The sequence below is a fragment of the Nycticebus coucang genome, chromosome 4, assembly GCF_027406575.1.
Source record: "Nycticebus coucang isolate mNycCou1 chromosome 4, mNycCou1.pri, whole genome shotgun sequence".
NCBI lineage: Eukaryota > Metazoa > Chordata > Mammalia > Primates > Lorisidae > Nycticebus > Nycticebus coucang.
In genome coordinates, this window is record NC_069783.1 from 36094820 (window position 1) to 36115788 (window position 20969).

Here is a 20969-nt window from a genome sequence, read left to right on the forward strand (position 1 = left end):
GTCACTCTGATGGATTTGCCCCTGTAGGTCAACTGGCGCTTACTCCTGGCAGCTTGCAGAATCTTTTCTTTTGTCTGGACTTTGGACAGGTTCATCACAATGTGTCTTGGAGAAGCTCAGTTAGAGCTGAGGCGACCTGGGGTCCGATATCCCTCTGAAAGCAGTGTGTCAGAATCTTTGGTGATATTTGGGAAATTTTCTTTTATAATATTCTCTAGTATGGCTTCCATTCCTCTGAGACATTCTTCTTCCCCTTCTGGGATTCCTATAACTCGTATGTTGGAACGCTTCATAAAGTCCCATAATTCTGACAGTGAACGTTCTGCTTTCTCTCTCTTCTTTTCTGCCTCTTTTACTACCTGAGTTATCTCAATAACTTTGTCTTCTACCTCTGAAATTCTTTCTTCTGCATGGTCTAACCTGTTGCTGATACTTTCCATTGCATCTTTAAGTTCCCTGATTGACTGTTTCAGTTCCTTCAGCTCTGCTATATCCTTTTTATATTCTTCATATCATTCATCTCTTATTTGATTCTGTTTTTGGATTTCCTTTTGGTTATTTTCCACTTTAATAGCAGTTTCCTTCCTTGTTTCCATCATTTCTTTCATTGTTTTCATCATGTGTATTCTAAATTCCCTTTCTGTCATTCCTAACATTTCTTTATAGGTGGAATCCTCTTCAGTATCTACCTCATGGTCCCTTGGCAGGGTTGTTCTGGACTGCTTCTTCATGTTGCCTAGAGCTTTCTGCTGGTTCTTCCTCACAAGTGATTTCTTTTATCTGTTCCTTGCCCTAATTTTCCTTTCACTTCCTCTTGCTCTTTAAGTTCTCGTGCCTGTGGACTAAGGTTTCGATGAGTCCTTTTGGTACAGGACCAGAAGGATGAGGAGGTTGAAGAGCAAGAAAGGGATGAAAGAAAGGAGGAATGAGCAAAAAGAAAAAAAAATAGAGAAAGGATAGGGGGTGGTTAAAAGGAATATTGACAAAAAGAAGAGAGGCACAGAAAGAGGGAGACAGAGCAATATAGGTGATAGGTGTACAGTGGGGTACTTTGACACAACCTTAAAAAAACCCCACCTTCTGGGCGGTGCCGAGTTGGGTGGTTCCCTTGAGGTCAGCAGCTCTTTGCTAACCTGATCAGACACAGTACCCCCACTTTCACCAAGTAGAGAGGAAAGACAAAAATGCTATAAATCAAACCAAAACAAGGAAACAGAAAACTTTACGGGATAATATTTGGTGAAAAACCAAATAATAGCGGTAGAAACACTAGCAAAAATGAAGTTCTAGTTATTGAAAAAGGCAGCAATGGGAAACTATAATTAAACTAGAAAAATTGAGAAAGAAAAAATCTGTACAGAAAAGGTTGAAATTAAGCAAAACAACATCAACAACATCAAAATAAATAAAAAAAACAACCAAACAACAACAACAAAAAAAAACACAACCAAAAACAAAGCAGTATGTATATGTTGTTGAATATTGTCTGGGCAACACGGGGTCTTCTGGGGTATGAGATGTTAATCACAGTGCTTATACAACTGGAGGCTGCAGATTTCTCCAACCCCAGCAGGTAGACACCCTAAATCTCTTTTCCTCTTAAAAGGCACTTTGAACTTGTAAACTTGCTGAGCAGAAGCTTTACCAGTAAAGTGCTTATCGCTGAAATCCCTGCTGAAGTGGCTATTCACTTACCCAGTGTGCCAAAACCGGTCTCACTCTGACCCTGAGGGTTAGGGCTGTAAGGCGGCTCAGACCCCGCCCTTAGGCTACTCAGTCGCTAGGTTACCAACTCCTGCCTGATTCTTGCTCTGCGACCCTGAGGGTGGAGCTTGCCGGGGCAGATCACTCATAATGGCTCCCTGTGGCCCACAGCCAAACACTATTAGCTCCGTCTGGCTCAGTGGCTCAGACTGGGGCCCTAGACAATGGCCAAAGTTCTCTGCACTCCCGCTCAGGCTCTCCCCAAGGCAGTTCAACTGAGTGCCAAGTCCAAAGACACCAAAACAGTTCACAGGTAAGGCCTTTCTGGTTTGCAGTCTTGCTGTTACTGTACTTACAGTTGCCGGCGGGTTTAGACCCATTGAACACATGTGACCACTTGCCGGTTTTTCCACTGTTTCAGTCCTCCTCTTGGGGTCCAGAAGTCTTTCGCTGACTCCCTGTATCCTCACAGGGATGATTATAGGCAGATCCCACCAGCCAGAGATGCCTGGAGTCCTATCTCCCCAGACTCACGGTGCCCACATGCAAGGAAGCTGTTACTCGGCTGCCATCTTGCTCTCTCCCCCAACCTGCCAATAATTATATAAATGAGCTTGGAAGCATATTCTCTCTGGCCTTCAGAGGAGCCCCTAGTTCTGGTTAACAGCTTGCCTGCCGTCTTGACTCATGAGCACCCAGTCGAGCAGTGCTCAGATTTTTTTTTTTTTTTATTGTTGAGGATTCATTGAGGGTACAATAAGCCAGGTTACACTGATTGCAATTGTTAGGTAAAGTCCCTCTTGCAATCATGTCTTGCCCCCATAAAGTGTGACACACACCAAGGCCCCACCCCCCTCCCTCCGTCCCTCTTTCTGCTTCCCCCCCATAACCTTAATTGTCATTAATTGTCCTCATATCAAAATTGAGTGCATAGGATTCACGCTTCTCCATTCTTGTGATGCTTTACTAAGAATAATGTCTTCCACTTCCATCCAGGTTAATATGAAGGATGTAAAGTCTCCATTTTTTTAATGGCTGAATAGTATTCCATGGTATACATATACCACAGCTTGTTAATCCATTCCTGGGTTGGTGGGCATTTAGGCTGTTTCCACATTTTGGCAATTGTAAATTGAGCTGCAATAAACAGTCTAGTACAAGATTTTTGAACCACCTAACCTATGAGATAATAAATGTTCGGTGTCTGAAACCACTAAGCTTTGGGAGTCATTTGTTAATAGTGGTAACTAACCAACACAGGCAATGGAGGAGAAGGTGATTCCCCATTACCCACTGAGTGGGTGACCCACATGGTTATAAGACTCAGTGGCTAGTATACTGATTATAAATGAATCCTGATTTTGAGGAGGAGTCTTTCCAACCTTATATAGTGGAATCACCACATGTAACTCATTGTATATATAGGGACCTCATCAGACACATTTCTACAATTGGTTAGAATGATTTTAAGAGGGTTCTGCAGAGTTGTTTTGTTTTTTTAAATACAGAGTCCAGGACTCCACCCTGACATGCTAAAAGCGAATCTTTTGGTGTGGGATCTGAATCAGTATTTTGAGAAAATCATCCTGGTAATTTTGGTGCTTACTTCACTTTTGAAACTACTGGAAAATAACCTTTCCAAGCCATCTTCTGTGTTAGAGGTCTTCATATCTAGTGCAGGTAATACATTTTGGAACCTGGGTTCTGCCAGTGGGCTCAGCATCTCAGAGTGTTTCAAATGTGGGTGTGGTGGGAGCAACTATCAGGACTGGGAAAGTTGAGTGATACCCCAGACTCATTTGTATTCCTGGATCTACTCAAAGTAGTAACAGACTCTAGTTTAATTCCATGAATGGTTTGTTTTCTAATAACTGAAACATGTATTGCTCAGACTAAATGTTTTCAGAGAGACACGGTGGTAAGGGGAGGAGACATTGGGATCAGTGTCAGAAAAACTGAGTTTAGGTTCTGGCCTCTCTGCTTGGCAGCTCTGTGACCTTGGGTAAGTTAACTAAGTAATATTTTCTTCCAGTTTAATTTGTATAGATTTACATATGTGATTTTATATAACCTTGATGCAAGTATTTCACCTGGCTTTTTTTCACTTAACAATACATTCTGAATGTTTTCTCATGTTGTTAAAAGTTCTTTAAATACATCATTTTTTTAGAGACTCCATAATATTTAATTATGTAGTTGTATCATAACCATTTCCTGTGGTTAAATATTTAGGTTATTTCCAAGTTCTCACTATTATAAAAAATATAATAAGAAATATCTTTCCATGCTCAATTTGTCCATATTTCTTATTACTTTCTTAGAAAGAAATCTCAGAAATAAAATTATAACATCCAAAGGTACAAATACTTTTAAAGGCCCTGATACTCTTCAAAAATTGCTCTTCAGAAAGGCTTAATTGATGTGCATATACTCCCACCAGCAGAAAGAGAATTTCCATCTCAGTGTGACCCTGCCAGCATAAAACATTATCTAATTATTAAATCTTGTTAATTTTATGATCTATATATGTAATAGATATAATATTTTCTAGTTTGATATCAAAATATGATATACTTTCTTGTTTTAATGTGTTCTTCCTTTCATGCTAGTGAGGTCAAATTCTTTCCCCATATTTAGTACTGAGACTCTCTCTTCCTTGGTAAAATGAGAGTAAGAATTCCTACTCATCTCCATGCATACTGGAAAAACTTATGAAATGATGCCTGCAAATACTTTTTATAAATGCAACCACACGATATTTGAAAAGATATAACTCTTACGGTCTCAATTTAGTTGATAGCTATTTCATAGGAAGACAAGTCAATCTCTTAAGGGCTGTGAAGTCGAAGGCAAACCCTCTTCAACTCCTTCATGTCATACATTTCCATGTCATGTGATCAGATTCAGTAGGAGGAAGACCTGTAATGAAGGAATACTCAAATGAATGACAAATGGACTCATGTAGCCTGCATGGCTGTCTCCATATTGTCACTCTCAGAAATGGTAGGCGTTGGAGTTGGGATGATTCAGTCAATTGCATATTAGTTTGGGGATCCAGTTATTTAACAGCAACTCTTCATAGCCATGTCTTCCCCTGTGCCAGCCAGATCCCTGAGTCATTGCCCAATTGTGAGTTGCAGCAGCACTCAGCTCTCTTGTAGCCAGGACCAAGACAGTACCTCTTACCACACACCCTAGGAACTGTTCTGCCTCCATGTAGAAACTGCTGGATTTTAACGAAATGATGGCAAGCACGAAATGAAAGCTATAATTCCCAGAATTTCCATATTAACTAGATGACTTACATATTATTGCTCATTCAATTTGATTCTTTCACTGATTTGAAAAGAAAAATTAAGAAATAAAGACACAGATTATGATAAAAACCTTTTAACATGCAAGAAGAATTTTTCAACAAATGTAAACCATTTAATAATATGTAGTTTTCAAAGTATAAATATGGTGAATTTAAATGTAATCAATGTTCAGTCTAACTATAACTTCTCTATTAGAGGTCTAGAAGTACGTCTGCCTTTTTTCTAAGAACTCTGTCCTCTGTGCCTGGAGACTGCAATGGAGTAGATGTTGTAAGGGTAGAATCTGTTCTTTTTTATTTATAATTAAGAAAATAAAAAGGGGTATTTGGGAACCACTTGTGCAAGTGCCTGTAAACCCATAATAAGGAATTTTGCCTTAATAGCTCCAAACAGACTATTGTTTTTTCCTCCAAATTTATGGAAGGGCTTTAAAGGTATTTTGTGTACATAATTATGCAGTCTGTACTTTAATCCAATGGGAGTTCTGGCTGGGTACAGACTGCAAAATTAGACATTGTGGGTTCAGTTTTCTTTAGTGTATCTGTCCCAGATATTACTTTATTTATACAATCACATGATGTCTCTATAAACCTGCTTTTTATCCTCATCTCCTGAAATCTTATGCAATAAATAGTGGTGGCAGAGGGAAAAACAATCAGATTCTTAACTCTCTCAATGAGAGAGCCATTATTTTGTCCAGAAGGACAATTCAGTTATTTCTGCCTTCTTTCTGATTACCAAAATGGTATGGTGAGGCACTTGCATCCCCCTAGAAATGAGGGTGACTGTAGTGCTTAGCTAGCCTTTTCTTTTTTTTTTTTTTTTTCTGTAGAGACAGAGTCTCACTTTATGGCCCTTGGTAGAGTGCCGTGGCCTCCCACAGCTCACAGCAACCTCCAGCTCCTGGGCTTAAGCGATTCTCTTGCCTCAGCCTCCCGAGTAGCTGGGACTACAGGCGCCCGCCACAACGCCCGGCTATTAGCTAGCCTTTTCCAAGGAGGCCAGCATCCATTGCCCCGCCGACCACTTAGGTTTGTAGAAATGGCGATGCTTTGTGTAGGGTGGCACTGGGGACATGGTGCAGTGTTCCCTTAACTCATGGCTGGTTTGGAACAACCATAACCACTAAAAATGGAGGACACAGCAGATGAACCGCAACAGAGAAAGGATCACTAGGGAATTCACTGGTTTGGAACTGGTCATTCTTTTTTTTTTTTTTTCTTTTTTTTTCGGCCGGGGCTAGGTTTGAACCTGCCACCTCCAGCATATGGGACCGGCGCCCTACTCCTTCAGCCACAGGCACCGCCCAGGAACTGGTCATTCTTAATCTTCATGTATGACAGCATGGGCTGCTTCATGATTCTTCAGCATGGGCTGCACTCAGGAAAATGCCTGTCTCCTCCACCTTGGAATTCTCCTTGTTACATGTTGTCTAGCCAGTGCAGAGCAGGTAACATTGCTTTCTCCTGGTTATTATTTAAAATAATATTCATATTAAGTAGTAATAATAACTTGCTAAATCCTTGACACTAAGGCAGGGCAAGGATTCAATAACATGTGAGGCCCCCATGAGGTAGGTGCTGTCATTATGTCACTTTAGAGGCCAGTAGACTGAGTCTGAGAGGTCAGATTATTGCTCAGCACTTGCCTAGAAATGGGCTCAGCTGGAAATCTGACATGGGCACCTAAATCCCAGAGTTCCTGCTCTTCTGCACCATGACTGCCGTAAGTACCACAGGCCAGTGTTTTGGGTGCAGACATTGAATGGACTCTGTTCACTTTGTCTCCCATTTTATCAGGGAGGGAAGGGGAAAGGCCTTGCTCCTATGGGGAGCTGTGCTACAGGTGGTAAGGCCAGACCTGGTGTCTAATCTGTCAGAGTATTGTCACACCAGTAGATTTTCCCTTTCTACTGCTGTGACTGGGATGGAAAGACAAATGAGAAAGAACTATAATTACAATATTTCTTTCCCTATTTGTCTCTGCCTTGAAAAAAAACAGAGGTTGATAGAAAACTGAGAAACAGATGGCAAGGTCAAAAATCAACACATTTGACCTCCAGGATTAAAGAGCAAAGGCCAGTGAAAAATCTTTAGAAGCCTCCAGAGGGGTTTCACAGAATCGCCAAAGCTGCGTGCCTCTCTCCATGAAGGCGAATACACTGAGTTGTCCGTGACCTCAAGACCCGAGCCAGGTTCTCCCTGCTAAGATTATTCCCTCGGAGAAAGCCAAAAACTTGGGGACAAGCATGGAATCTTAGGTCTCTAGGAACAGAGCATCTTAACCTCTTCTGGCTTGTTGACAATGTAGGTGTTTCCCCGAGTTGACTGATCAGACACCAAGCCCTCTGCCCTCTGAGCTTCGCGGCTTGTAATTCAGTTCTTCTTCTGGCAACTTCTCTCTCACACATACACACCAGGAGTTCCCTCATAACTCTTCACAAAGTCGTCCCTCACTTGCAAAGTCTCCCTGCCTCCTTCGCCTCTCCTTCCTCCCTCCGTGAACATAAGAGTGATCCCGGGAATTCAAGACTCCAAACCCTGAGAGAGGTGCTAGGAACACCCTGTGTAAGGAAGAGGAAAGACTTAAGGAAATACAATTTGAATATTATGAAACTGAGACCGTCAACCTCTAGAGTGCTGGAACCATCCTTTGAACTTCTTCAGAATCTCCCTTTACAAATAACCAAAGATCACATTGGAAAATCTCTAGTTAAAAAAGATCACTGAGGTAATCTGGCCTACCACCTGGCTGTCCTCTACAGCATTCATGCATTCATTTAAAAGCAAAGCCCAAGCCCTGGGTCAGATAATGAAACTTTGAGATAAATAAGACCCAGACAGTGCCCTCAAGAAGCCTGGTGCTGCAGGGAGACTGAGGCAGCCACAGGGAGGGAAGTGCAGATGCAGTGGCATAGATACAGCTTGGTGGGGGGAGGAGGTCAGGAAAATTTTTGTAGAAATGGAGATGCTTGGACTTGTTCTAGAAGGGAGAGGAAGTATCTCTTGCTTGCACATAAATGGAACACCATTCAAAGTCCTTAGGTAAAACAGGGTGCATATCAGAAGGACAAGGGCCATCTCACATTACTTGGGAAGGACAGTGAACCACTGAGTCCAGGGCTTCATTTGTTCATAGGGCTCTTCATACACTTACTCCTTTTATTTTTTCTGCACACCAATTTTATTCTCTTACTGAAGAGACTGAAATAGGAGGAAACCTGGCTGCTGCAGCATGCCCACCTCGCACTGCACAGCTATGTCACCAAACATGGGCTGATTTTATTTCCCCAAATCCAATTTGAAAAATCCTGGGGATGTGGATGGGGCCCACCACAGAGCTGGCCAGGAAGCAACGGGCTGTTACACAGACATGGCTGCTCGAAAATAAACCCTGGGACTTTGGCCCATTCCCAGAATAGGAGAAATTCTGGGGGCCGCACAACTTTTCCATAGACAGGTCAACTCAATGCACTTATTGAGCCCTAAGTTACTGACCTTAGAAGCTGCCCCGTGACTCTTGAAAACCTACCTGGCTTCCAGCTCAGTTCTAAGAACACACTCTTTGAATACTGCCTCTCACAACACACCTGCTCAATAACCATTAGCTGAAAATAAAGGCAAGAGTAAACCATATGGGGGAGACCTAGTCATTGGATGATGATGGTGGTGGTGATAATTAACAGTTGATTACACTGCCTGCTCCTGCATGTGATTCCTATTTGATTTGTGCCAACATCCTGTGGGGAAAGTTAGAGTAATACAGATGAACACTTCACTGAGCACATACTATGTGCCAAGTACTGTGCTAAGAGCTTCATGTATGTTAATTCACTTAATCTTCACAACAACCCCATATGGCACCTACTGTTGTTATCCTAATTTTATACATTGAGGAAAATCAGATATTCTGATTTTATGGATGAGAAAGGGGACTTTAGCCCTGATCCTATAAAATCAGAACAAGGAAAATGAAATAATGTACCTAAGATCACACAGGTTGTAAGGATAAAACTGGAATTTGAACCCAGGCTGTCTGATTACTGAGTTTACTGAAATTACTCATAATTTCTATTCAGTAGGTCATTATTATTATGTTCATTTTATAGTGGAGAGTTTGACCAAAGCAAAGTTATAGCAAGTAGTTATACTGATAGTAATCGAAACAGCAATAGCTAACAGACATTCCACACCTACAATACATCAGGCACTGTCATAGCAATAGTGCTTTAATTTTTCCAGCTTTCCCAAAAGGGAAAAGTTTTTCTGGGTTCTTGTTTGTTTGTTTGAGGAAAGCTATGTAAGTTTATTTTTTTCCTTTTTTTAATTATTAAATCATAGCTGTGTACATTAATGCAATCATGGGGCACCATACACTGGTTTTATAGACCATTTGACATATTTCATCACACTGGTTAACATAGCCTTCCTGGCATTTTCTTAGTTATTGTGTTAAGACATTTATATTCTACATTTACACATGCTAGGTGCTAGGACCCGTCTGAAGCCAAAGCATTTTATGCTCACAGCAACCCTGGATGTCCTTAGAGGGGACCAATTTATGAATGTTCAATAGCTCAGTCAAGGTAACTCAAGTGGTAAGTGGTGTATTTGGTTTCCAGTGGCTGCCATAGCAAATTACCACAAACTGGATGACGGAAAACATTTATCTCTCACTGTTCTGTGGTTCAGAAGTGCAACGTCAAGGTACTACCAGGGCCCTGCTTCCTCCAAGAGCTCTCAAGGAGAATCCTTCCTTGCCTCTTCCAGCTTGTGGTGTCACCAGCATTCCTTGGCCTGTGGCAGCATCACTCCAATCTCTGACTTTGTTTTCACGTGGTCTTCTCTCTCTGAGTCTGTGCCTTCTCCTCTTCTGTCTCTTATAAGGACACCTGTCAATGGACATAGGACCCACTCTGGTAACCCAGGGTGGTCTCATCTCAGAGATCCTTAATGTAATTGCATTTGGAAAGACCCTTTTTCCAAATGAGGTCACCTTCACAGATACCAGGGATTAGGAGGTACACATACCTTAAGGGGGCCACCGTTGAAAGCCCAGAGAGAAGCAACTGGGATTTGACTTGAGCAGTCCAACTCTGGAGTGTGGCCTCCTGGCCATCGCCCTACACTATCCCACCCTTACATTTCACAGGTGTCAGCAAAATGCCTGCTGGATTATCTGAGCTCTTCCCAAATCGTCCCAGAGCTGAAGGGCTCATCTTTCCACGCTGATATTCTGTCCATATTCCAGAAGGGCAGCATGTAAATTCTACACTCCCTGGTACATCCCCTGACTGAGGGAAAGAATAACAGCAAATCAGGCTGCTTATTAAAGAATCTTGAATTAAACTTTGCAAATGTTGAAAGCTTGTATGTTTTCAACTTTCAAGCACAAGTATAAAACCTCACTGCCTCAAAACCACAGTGGACAAAAACGCCCTTGACGAAGAATTAGTCCACATCTAATGAAAACTTGATGTAAGGCAGAGCAGAGATCATCCAAACCATGGTGCTAGGTCACCACCCTAGTTCTTTTTTGATGAGGAAAAACCACTTTTAAAATGGAACCTGCCTTTCAATAGAGAAAGCTTAAAGCTGTGGACGATCGATACTGTCCTTTAAAGGGTGAACTTTATTTCTACTGAGGCAAAGTGAAGCACCCAAAGAGCTCACTCTATCAGATGTGATTGAAAACAGCTGAAAAATAAACCTTGGACAATAAAATTTTAGGACAGAAATGCTGCCAGAGCTCGAAGCACCGTTCAGAATATAACAAGAAAATAAACAATGCGGAAGGCCACATGGACAAAAGGAAAATTCTTACTTCATTTGTTCTCATCAAGTACCATAGAAAAACAATCTGTGCTGAAGCTGCTCTTCTGGAGTCCAAGTCCCGGTGCCCTGCTCATCTCTTCTTTCTGTGTCAGCTTGGTGCTTTGCAAGCTGTCATTAACTCGCTTACGCTGGTGCATGGGGCCAAGATGGTTCTCACTCTAAAGCCAGTGAGAACCTCGAGGCTGCTTCTGAAGGCCTCTTTCCACCTGCGCCTGGCCGGATGGACTCTTCCTTTCACTGCTGTGACATTGCCTTGGCGTCAGACCCACTGTGGGAGAACCAAGTCCATTAGCAGAATCCTAATGCTGTCAGCAACTTCAGTTACCCAACTGCAGGGCACAGAGCAGAGGTGCTGGTGATGGAAAACAATGAATTGTGAGAAAATCCTGGGGATTAGGCCTTTCAAACAAGAGGAACCCATTTGCCAGACGCTCAGAATTGTCCAGTGAATAAGTTAGAAACTCAGTGAGGCAATGAGGGAACAAGGAATGGATGAATGGCAAACGGGACTGTTGATTACATAACTGAGGCTTGACTGTATTAACAGGCATGCAGTGATTAAACAGGCCAGTGCCAGGGTTTCACCAGCTACCCCGAAGCCTGCCGACTGACTGTCCCTGGGGCCCATGTTATAATGAGGTCCTTCTGACAACTTACTCCTTTGGATAGGGTCCAAGAGGGACACGTGCCCTGTGGAATTCCACACTGTGACCGGCCATGCTTCAGAGAGATTCCAGAATAATGATGATATTACTTATTTAGGCTCCTTCTCCAGATGCCTATAAGCCCAGGGAAGAGCACCTCATTGGTGTCAGATGACAAGGGTCTGGTTTCCTTTGCTAGAATGAGCTTCTCATGTCATACAGACTCTGGAAGTCCTGAAACGCCATTCTTCTTGGCCTGTATTTAGGAAATAAAGCTTCATAACCTGACATAGCACTGGAGACATCTGAAGCCTGGGGTTACTGCTTATCCTTGATGCTATTCATGGAGGCTCTTGGGGAAATGTCCAAAAATCTCTTTATAGCTCTTGCAATTAATCCTGAAATTCTGGTTGTCATTTGTGGGTAGAGACATATGGATTACAAATGGGTTGATGATTATTATTCAAGAAAAAGCTAATACATTATAATGAGCATTGTACTATTATGGTGGAATAGTATGGATAGAGAATCTGTAGTATTTTCTTCTTTCTTTTGTTGTAAGAAGAATCAGCGAGGGGAAAAATAAATGGAACTGAGGCCAGGTGCAGTGGCTGATGCCTGTAATCCTAGCACTTTGGGAGGCAGAGGTGGGAGGACTGCTTGAGGCCAGGTGTTTGAAACCAGCCTGGGTAATGGCAAAACCCTGTCTCTACTAAAAATTTTTAAAATTATCTGGGTGTGGTGGCATGCTCCTATAGTCACAGCTACTTAAGAGGCTGAGGCAGGAGGATCACTTGAGCCCAGGATTCAGAGGCTGCAGCAAGCTATGTCAATGCCACTGCACTCCAGCCTGGGTGACAAAGTGAGACTTTGTCTCAAAAAATTTTTTAAAATTTAAAAAAGAATGAATAAGATTATTTAAGAAGTCAATACAAATCGCTTCTTTTCCCCTATCCAAGTTAAACTAGCTAAAGAATAAGGAAAGAGGAGTCAAAGTATAACCTTGGTTTGTGAGAACAGCAAGGAAGTATGGCAGGGCCTGCTCTGTGCCTGGAATGAGGTAGCATCACAACACTTACGCTGAAGCCTTCCCACTGAGGGACCTGGCAGACGTGACCAGGCAGAGCTTAATGTGGCAGCTTTGGAGGGGGAGCCGACTCCCACAGGGAAGAGGGAGAGGAAGGATCCAGGCTACGTGCAAATTCATTTCCCTTGGTCATCATCAGGTAAGTCACCCCACCTCGCGACACATTAACAGAGAGGTAAGAAGTAAGGGGAATTTAGGGGAAGTCTGTTTCTGGAAACCGGAAAGGAGGGGGAGAGCATTCATTCATCAATAGCAATGTAAACAGTTAAATCTGTCTCCTTGTAACAAACATCCATGTAACTAGGTGAGACCAAATTCCTAGGGGTGTTCCTTTGCATGATTTCTTTAATGGAGGCCTGTCACATGCAGGGAATTTTCACCAAGATAAGAGTTCATGTGTCCAGAGCCTCATCTACACTCAGAGGATTAAAAAAATTGTATCCACTTCCACAAACTATTAACCAATCAGTTCAAAGCTTCCATGGATACCTACCATTACCCCAGAGGCAGTCCTGGTCCCAAGGTTGATTTAGTTGGGATCTGTTCATTATGGACATCAGTGATTCATGTCCTAACTGCATTTAAAATCACCTACAGGGAGTTTTAAAAAGTACTGGTGTGTGGGCCCCTCCTTAATCCTGGGCGTGGGCCAGGCATGGACAGTCTTACAAAGATCTCTGGGTGAGTGTTATGTGCAGCCTGATGTCAGAACCACTGAAGTTGACAATGTCCCTTGGTTGGGAATGGCTATCACGGCTACCCAGGTTGGCAGCTATCTGGAGTAGGCAATATAGAATGGTGGTTAAAACTCTTAGCTCTAGCGTTGAATCCTGATCCCACTCCTTACTGGGTGATGGTTAAGTGGCTTAAACACTCTTTGTCTCTCCAGGGTGACCCAGGCCATCTATAAAAGGAAATCTGCACCAGTAAGTATGACTGTGCAGCCCTTGTCCTCAGCATTTCTGATCAGCAGCCCCAGAAGGGTTCCTTGTGCTTGATCCACAAAGCTTCATATCTGCTGCAGTGGCAACAGGCCAGTACTATGACTTGCAGATGGTCAGGTTATGCCCCACACCAGAGTCCCAATGTGGCTTGGGCTCTTAAGCAACCAAAAGAGAAGGTACCCTCCTAAAGTCAGGTGCTGGAGCCCACCTATTGTAAAATGCAGCTCTGTGGACTCTTGCTCATTACTACATGGTATGAACTTTTTTTTCTCATTCAGTTCATATTATGAAATCATGTTATGAATTAGTAGAATTTTTAGATCTCACTGCTAAAGCTGGTGGTCCATGTCACAGCTATCGAGCCTTTAACAACTGTATCTTCTTGCTCTTATCTTCAGACAATCACATAATGGTGCTTATATAATAAATGGTTGTTAATAATAGGGATAATTACAGTCTTGAAGGAATTCTGTTTACATAACCAAGGACTCTGAAGTCTTAATCTGACAGCTCAAAGAGATCACAGAGACCCAGGTCTCCAAGCTGAAAGGCAACTTGCCTAGAGTCACACAGGCACTCAGAGGGCAGCCCAAATTTGAGTGTTCTCTCTCCAAGTCCATTTATTTTTCTGCTTTATCATGTTGTCTCTCTGGATAACTTTATAACCTACTTCTCTCTCTTTTCTATATCCATGTCATTCCATTTTCTTTTTTTCTGCAGCAAACACTGCAAATTCATGAAGAAAGAAAATGGAAGGAAGGTTTGTTGGTTTTTTTTTTTGCAGTTTTTGGCTGGGACTGGGTTTGAACTCACCACCTCCGGCATATGGGGCTGGCGCCCTACTCCTTCGAGCCACAGGCGCTGCCTGGAAGGAAGGTTTAAATATAAATTTCTGGCTTCCATGTTGGGATCACTTTGGAGGATTAGCTTTACTGCTCCAGCTTTTTTCCCTGTCAGCTTTAAATGCATAAGAATCCCTAAGTTTTTGAAGCAGTAATAGTCAGTCCACTGCCATCCTCCTTCAGGGCCAGGCAGAGTCAAGTGCAGCCCATTGCAGTAATTCTACCACTTTCTTCCCTGGCACAGAGCCAGATAGACCTGCAGAAAGGCACCCTCTCAGCCTGAGCAGCCAAGGCAAGACCTGTCATCACTGTAATTGGCTTGAAGCCAATGCCCTTCACTGCCTTCTTTGATGGCTTTACCTGTGAATACTCTCCTTACAAAGGAGGCTCTCACAGTCTCCAGCCATGGGAGTCCTCCTGCCAGGATTGCAGGAAACTGGGTGAAATGGGCAGAACCAGAGTTTGTCAAAGAGTGAATGGGATAGGAGGTTTCCACTGCTTGGAAATCTATCTGTGAGTTCCAGAGATGTGCAGAGCAAAGACCTATACGTGGTTATTTTGGCAAGAACAGGAAGGTTTAGATTATCCTTTTCCACCCCGTGAAAGTGGCCACCTAAGATGTGAGTGCTGAAGGAACATCTGTTTTAGCACTAACGGAGCCTCAGTGAGGGTCCCACTGTGGTCTTCACAGCAGACACAGCACTAGCGATGGGAGGGCCACAGATGCTGGACACACACATAAAGGCTTTGCCTCTCCCTTTATCTCAGTGTTCCCAAAGTGACAGTGGGCACTGAGTAAGTATCCTTTCAGCTCCTACCAGCAGCTCTGGAAGGCCACATCTTGCCTCCATAAGGTGTTATTTTTGGAGAAGACAATGGGAAATGACAAAATCCACATATAACTCTCTGTACATCTTTCATGCATTAGGTGCCTGAAGTGATAGAATTGGACCTGCAGGGATACGCTATGTGTAGGGCAGCTGTCCCCATCTGGAGCCCAGGTGTGCAGGTTCACCCCTGAGTCCCAGATACAGATATTGATGAGGAGTGAGAACAAGGCAAATCCAGGTCTCCCTGCTCCATAGAAGTGATTTTACCCTTCAGCATACAAGTTCAAGATCCAATTTTATCTGTAGATCAAGTTCAGCCACATTTGAGCCATTGAATACATAAAGAAAGATGGGATTTGGTTAAGAGGTGATGTGGCATACTGGTTTAGAGTCTGCATTTTGGAATCAGAGAGACCTGAGCTCAAATGCTGGCTCTTTTATTTGCTCTCTTTGCGACTTTAAAAAAGTCATGTAACTTGTCCCAACTTCAGTTTCTTCATCTACAAAGATAATTATTGTTCCTTCCTGGGAGTGTTGTTGTGGGGATTAAGAAGAACACTTGTTAAAAACATGAAATACCACCAGGCCAGTCATGTCATAAAAGCACAACTCCCTGGTTGCTGTCATTATTATCGATCTTAGAAGCATGGACTCCCTTCTACAAGACTCCTTTCCAAATGCCTGAGTCTTAGAGCTGTCCGTCCTATATTCCTTATCTTAAGCCCAAAACTCACTACCCTTGTTTTCTGCCCTTTTAGTTTTTAATCTGCCTTTTGAAGCCACATGTAGAAACTCAAATCCCTTTTTATAAAGGCAGTAACTGGACCGTTGCATTGCACAGTTGTAAGGGACACACTTTACGTTGTAATCTGTGTCAATGGCACCCCCTGGTGTCAGCCCCACTGGAGAGGAGGGAGGAAACAAGGGAGGGAGGAAGGGTTACACAGAAGACTGGCTAATCTTTCTCACGAAAATCCCCAGCTAGTATAAATGTCTGACCACAACAAATAAGTAAGTGAGATGATGATTATGTTAACCAGTTTTATGTAAGCATTCCACATTGTATATCAAATCGGCACATTATACCCCATAAATGCATTAATGTACACAGTTAAGACTTAATAAAAAAGATAGAATGCACTGCTATATGTATATGTTTGTGTAGATATGTATAGATACACACACAAAAAAAAAAAGAAAGAAAGAAAGAAAGAAAATCCCTAGCTAGGTAAGGATCACACAAATGCTCCACCTTCGCCAAAGCCATCAACGCTCCTTCACAGGACATGACTCTGCACCAAAGCCCATTGTGTTTGGACCATGTTTCTCTTAAAGTGAGCTGCCCGAGAACCAAGTCAACATTCCAGGTGAGACATGACTAGGAACCAGAAGAGGAGAATTTGACCTCTTTCATTTTTCTAACTCCCATAAGAAAGGTGCCTCTGTGATACGAAGCAATCTAAGTCCTGAATCCCCCTTGAAAGCAATTATTTCCCAAACAGTAGCTTTGGACTTTTCATCACGTATTGTTCTATAATATCTTTTCACCTGTCTTTAATTGTTACTCACACGTTTGATTGTTATTTTACTATATACCTATTTTGCTACCTATTTTGAGAGCTCCCCAAGATGCATGTTTTTAGACATTTCAATGACTCCTATAAAATCTAGTATAGTTTCTGGGTTAAGAAAAAAGTGTTTCATTTGAATATTTAAGTAGAACCAAAGCAAAGGGACAGTATTTACTAAAATATAAAATGGTCGCTGTGGCAATGCAGTAAACCTATCCTGTGTGCTTAGCATTCCTAGGATGAGGTACCCTTGAAGACAGGGTGGTAAGTTCTTATTTGGTTAATGAATCATAATTCCCCAAAGTGCATGCATGATGCTTATGGCCGCCTTTAGCAATAAGTCTTCACGTGTGGTTTTCTTGTCATATTTTTCATTTATGTAGTGATTTCCAAATTGCACTCTGTGGAGTCTGTGGGATTCTAAAGGGATGTTCCGGGGATGTGTGGGAGGACCAGAAAGAGCAGGGTCAGAGGGCAGGGCTCCTGCTGGCCACCTATTTCACCCAGAGCTTGCCAACCTTAGGCTGCTGTATGTATTGGCCTTCCTGATAATATTTCCTTTAGAAAAGAAAAAACAAAGGTGAGTTAAGCCACTCTCTGGTCACCTCAGACTGATCATACTGACTAGGCCGTATGATCACTTTCTTGTTTCTTCTCACATGAAGGATTTCTAGGTGACGAAGATTTGAAAGAAGTCTCAAAATTGGGTTTTGAATTCCCACAGTTGGCACTAATGTGGCCAAAACTCTCAACAGCCGTGGTTTAAAGGGAACACACCCACATCATCACTCCTATCAACATCACTGTCTCTGTCAGGCCTCAAACCCCCAACACACAGCGGAGATAGAATTCAGATCTGGAGGAAGCCTGGCTGTTGACAGACAACTTCTAAGCAGTATTACAGGCTGTGGTTTGCTTCAGTTTGGGGAGAATTCCTTGAAAACTCTAACCCTCATCTTCTGTTTTAATGACAGAAAAACAGTACTTTGTCTTTATTTTGTGTTGCTATAACAGAATGCCACAGACTGGATAATTTATAAAGAAAAGAAATGTATTTCTCATGTTTTAAAGGCAAGAAGTCCAGTATTGAGTGGCCATCACCAGGCAAAGGACTTTTTGCTGAGTCATAACTTGGTGGCGTCACATGGTGAAACAGTGTGCCGGCTCAGGTCTCAGATCCTCTTCTTATAAAGACATTCGTTTTATCATGGAGACACCATTCTTGTGACCTCATCTGATTACTTCCTAAAGCCCTTCCTCCAAGTACCATCAACATAATTTGAGGATGAAGTTTCTAACACATGAACTTCAGGGACCACATTCAAGCCATCACAGGCACCTCTTCTACTTTCTGAACTCTTGTGTGTTTTTCTTACCAGATGTCTAAAAATGGCTCATTGACTATCATTGGTGGTGGTCTTCTCTGGAGAAATTTCCAAAGGAAAAAGAGCACAATGAATAGACAATAATCATATGTCTCTTAACAACAAGGTATGTTCTAATAAAAGTTTTGTTAAGCAATTTTAGCATTATATGAACATCATAGAGCATCCTTACACCAACCTGTATGGTACAGGCTACTACACACCTGGCCTATATGGTATAGCCTGTTGTTCCCAGGCTATACACCTTTACAGCAAGTTACTATCCTGAAAACCATAGGCAATTGTAATACAGAGATAAATATTTGTCTATCTAAACATATCTAAAAATTAAAAATGTACAATAAAAATGTGGCATCAGAGTCTTATGGGACCCCTGCCATATGTACAGTCTGTCATTGACTGAATGTTCTGTACATGACTATTTTCTTTCTCCACCCCACAGCCTGACTCCTAGAGTTCCATGATTTGAGGAGGCCAGGGTAAGTCTCTCTGGCCTCACCTTCAACCCTCAAACTATAACTGTGTTGGTCAAGCCTCCTCTAAGAATTATACTTTTAATAAAAATTGGGGCTTAGAGCAAAGTTATCATTATTTTTTTAATGTGTGATAAATATTTATGAATATCTTCTCTTAACTCTGATGATCCATTGTTTCTTTACCTCCAAAACGGAGATGATAATATCTTTCATAGAGGGCATTTGTGCTAATTAAATGAAGATTAATGAAATAATTTAAAAAATATCTGTAATAAAGTCGGAAAGAGACAGTAGCAAAAATTCACTGGCAGTTGGCTAAGTTAGTGGTCCAAACCCTGGATCCCAGGAAGAAGGATGAAGAACATCACAACAGGTGCAAATGCCATTGTACTAGAGAAAAGGACATTGCTGCGATGTCTTCCCTGCCACCTCCTTCATATTTGTAAAGTACCAGGAAAAAAATCTTACTTGTGTTTAGTATAAAAAAATTAACTAATTGAAACATAATGAACTATTTCTATTTTTTTCTTTCTTTTTTTTTTAAAAACATAATGTTTTATTTTATTGTCCTGTGCACAATAGTTTTTATTTAAGTTTGGCACATTTTATTACAGTCTTCTTTTTAAAACTTAGTTTTATTTAATACCAAGGATGTGTGTCAGTTTCTGGCATGGGGTGGAGTTGACTTTTTTTTTTATTAAATCATAGCTGTGTACCTTGATATGATCATGGGGCATCATTCACTAGCTTCACAGACTGTTTGACACACTTTCATCACACTGGTTAACATAGCCTTCCTGGCATTCTCTCAGTTACTGTGCCAAGACACTTACATTCCACATTTACCAAGTTTCACATATATCCTTGTAAGATGCACTGCTGGTGTAATCCCACCAATCTCCCTCCCTCCCCTCCCTTTCCCCTTTCCCCCTACTCTTAGGTTGTAACTGGGTTATAGCTTTCATGCGAAAACCCTAAATTAGTTTCATAGTAGGGCTGAGTACATTGGGTACTTTTTCTTCCATTCTTGAGACACTTTACTAAGAAGAATATTTTTTCTTTCATTGTTATAAATAAAATCAGTTTGTGGCAAATAATTATGTCCATTCTTTCTTCCTAACCAGTGTTAGCAGTACTTAATACACAAGAGATGAGGAGCTCTTCATATTGAAGGATTCTACCCAGTTGGATATTTAATTACATTGAAAGGAACACATGCTCTGTCTCCTATCTGTGGTGCTCCTAACTACATGGTTGTGTTAATACACTATACAAGTGAGCCACACCTTTTTATTTCTCTGCAATGAATCTTCACAAGTCCCCATGCTGGGCCTGAGGGTGGGAGTAGACAGAGGATAGAAAATTTTCCTTCTTCAGAAATCTTTGCATTCAAAATAGACTCTTCAAGTTTAAGTAAAATCTTTAGGATAAGCTGAGTATCTTTGGGAAAATATTTAATCCTGTAGGCTGTCCCTCAGCCATCTTGGCTGATGCATCTGGCTAAAGAAAGACACTCATGTGTCCTCCTGGTTTGGGGGAAGAAAGTTCACCAGCTGGGGGTCTGACCGGGTGTGGCTGGCCAGGGCTGTATCCTGGGCACTGGTTGGATATCTCTGGCTAAAGTCCATGGCCAGTGAAACTCATCGTATGCTTGCAGTTGGCTTCAGGCATTGGTCACCTCAAATTGTCTGGTTTGAGACATTGGTGGCATCTAACTGCTGACTCAATCATGCAGCACGTTCACTTGTCCTTGGACAGCTAGCTAGATGTCCCACCAGAGCTTCTTGGTACTACAGAGGCATGACTTACTCCCTTTCCCTTACCTAAATAAGATAAGAGCCACTGGTGATGATGGTGGGGGTGGGGTTCCTTCATAATGCAACTTTACACGGGGCTGGTACAATCTTCTCTATGCCCCAGGAAACTGAGGAATTCCCATGTATTAACCACTTTTGTAGAAAATTTATACCTTACCCCAAATCATTTTGTTCCCACCTTGCCTTTTCTAATAACATAACCTAAGAATGTTGTATTTAATGTCGGAATTCTTTAAAGACACTTACCATTTTCTCTGTCTCTTCCCAGGAAAACCCCTCTGCTCTAGATTCTTCTGCTTTTTAGAACCGGGCTCAGTTCTCCTCTCTGTCTATATGTCATCTTCTCCTTCCCGAAGCAGCATCTACTTTCTTCCTTCTCTCTAGGGCCATAACAGTGGCAAGAAATCTGTCAAAGAAAAACACAGCACCTCTTTACACATACTTTAACTAATTTAGTCTCTGCAATAGCCTGAGAGGTACTTTTTTTGCAGAAAAGAAAACTGAAGGTACAAGTAGTT

The 20969-nt window shown here is 42.0% G+C and overlaps 1 long non-coding RNA gene across 1 annotated transcript; it reads right to left on the reverse strand.

Annotated features, from left to right (window-relative positions):
- Positions 1–1471: 1471 nt before the first annotated feature.
- Positions 1472–20848, reverse strand: LOC128583694 (uncharacterized). The gene is made up of 3 exons (XR_008379527.1): positions 20698–20848; positions 4485–4623; positions 1472–2294 (listed from the first exon to the last, which is right to left on the reverse strand). It is a non-coding gene; the product is annotated as an uncharacterized LOC128583694 (long non-coding RNA).
- Positions 20849–20969: the final 121 nt, after the last annotated feature.